We start from the raw sequence: 2,098 nt of genomic DNA, 5'->3' as shown, positions 1-2,098 counted from the left end.
AATGTTTCGTTACAACACTGCTGAATGCCTTACTTCTATTTAAAATCTCAAAGATACAGCTTCCTCCAGCACTAACTGATTCTCCCGGAGTAGGCCACAAGGCTGCAGTTTAAACACCACCTCGGTGCTACTTGGCCACGTCCTAAGCATGCTCTCCCACGTCATCCACTGATTACCTGGATCAAAACACACAGCCCGCAGCTGGACCCCCTCCGGCCTCCTGAAGCAACCCTTCGTGTGTGCAGCTCAGCCTTTTATAGTGGTGGCATGTGATGCGCGTATCTGCACCAGCTGTTCCTAATTACTTCTCAGACTGGGGTGAATGACTCAGCAACACAAACTCTTTTAAAGAGTCACCCTACCTTGTTATCCAACCAACGTAGCGAACAAAAGGAAGCCACTTGACAGATCCGGCGGTTAAACAACAAGAGGCGATCACTCCTCCAAAGCTACCCAACTCCAAGATGACTCACTAGGAGCCTTTTTTTCCCCTAGACTCCCTTGCGATGTCCAAAGCCAGAAGTGGCAAGCGCCTTCAAGCCCAGCCCAGAGCTTGCACCACTACCACAAGAGCAGGAAGAATCGGCCAACCCATACCTCTTCCCATTTCTCTGAATGTTTGTAGAGCTAAAGGCTCGGCCACTAACAAAAATCTACGGTGGTCATCCTTTAATCTTTCTTAACTGCCTTGCCAACAAACCCAGTAGGCTGAAAGGAGTGCTGGAATACCTAAACAAAGACCCAGCAGGGGCATCCTCCAAGGCGAGCAGTCACAACTCTACAATTCTCCAAAAAGAACAGCATCCTGCAAAAACAGTCTTTGTTCTTCCAAGCCTGTCGCGGGAGCTGGATTTTCCCACACGCGTTCTATCAGAATTACTACTACGTCTGCCTTGACTCAGCGCACGCTGAACGTAGAGAGCTCACTACAGAAAAGCCATCGGCGCAATTCCACTAAATGACACCAAAGTACCGGAGAAGATCGAGAACGCGTTGGCCCTGGCCCTACCGGACACAAACACACGAGACCCACTCCGCCTATGCTGTGTGAGTCTAAATTTAACAAACGTGCGCCAAGCTGCAACAAAGGGAAGCTCGGACCGCCGGCTGGTCCCGGAACGCCGGTCGGCTGGTCGGCTGGTCTGCTCGGCCTTGCCCCCCGCAGCAGGCGGATCCGGACGCGGCCCGCGGAGCGCGGTGCAGGGCGGCGCCGGCACCGCCAGCCCGGAGAGTCCACGAAGCGCGTAAACAGAGCTCAGCCCGCCCGCCCCTTCTAGGCCCGCGCGGCCGCCCGCCACCAGCCCCGGTGACCCCGGAGAAGGACGGAAGGACCGCAGCCCCCACCGTCCGAGCCACTCACCGGAGCCGAGGAGCCGCGCGGCCCGACTGCAGGCGGCAAGCGGCGGTCAGGTGACTCACTCCCTCCGCGCGGACAGCAACCCGTCTCCTCCCCTGGGCTCCGCTCCTCTCCGCCACCGCCGCCAGCGCCTCCCGGCGCTAAAGCGGGGCCCCGCCTCAGGCCCCGCCCCGCAGCAGAAGCCTCGCCGAGCTTCAGGCCACGCCCATGCCGGGAGCCACGCCCCGTTTCGGGCCCCGCCCTCCGCTTGAAAGCGCCTCTCCATTTCGCCTCGGGCGAGCTCGGTGTAGGGGTGAGGAGCGCTTTGCTGAGCGCCCGGCAGCCAACCTCATCACTTCTGCCTTTGGTGGCAAGGTTACACGTCACGGGAGACCACCTCCTCCTCACCTGCTGAAGGCAGAAAAAAAAAAAAAGCTGAAGCCTCCACACCCCCACGGTTGTTGTTCACACACACACACACACACACACACACACACAACAGGCTAGATAAGATCTTCTGCCCCACGCCCCCAGAATGCTTGGAAGCTGGGTTCAGCCAAGCTCCCGTGCTGCTTTTCTGTAGGAGCGCGAGAACCAGGTGTTTGAACTTGCTGAAAAGGGTGTGTCAACATCTGTCTGGAGCTCGGCAGGACTTATAGGAGCAGATTCTGAGAGGAGAAGGTTGCTGCCCCTCTGAATGATCACTAGCTTCAAGTTGTTTGTGTCCGATGAGGCACTTCCTCGAAAACCACAAGGCATGTC

General features: G+C 57.4%; 1 protein-coding gene across 1 annotated transcript in view; it reads right to left on the bottom strand.

The window, feature by feature from the left end:
* Bach1 (BTB domain and CNC homolog 1) overlaps nucleotides 1-1,740 on the bottom strand; it is a 35,532-nt gene extending 33,792 nt beyond the window's left edge. The window contains exon 1 of the mRNA XM_031364329.1: nucleotides 1,361-1,740. The gene's annotated coding sequence lies outside the window, so the exon portion shown is untranslated. The remainder of the gene's footprint in view (nucleotides 1-1,360) is intronic.
* Nucleotides 1,741-2,098: the final 358 nt, after the last annotated feature.

The sequence above is a fragment of the Mastomys coucha genome, unplaced genomic scaffold, assembly GCF_008632895.1.
Source record: "Mastomys coucha isolate ucsf_1 unplaced genomic scaffold, UCSF_Mcou_1 pScaffold12, whole genome shotgun sequence".
Taxonomy (NCBI): domain Eukaryota; kingdom Metazoa; phylum Chordata; class Mammalia; order Rodentia; family Muridae; genus Mastomys; species Mastomys coucha.
This window is presented reverse-complemented; position numbering and strand designations above follow the sequence as displayed.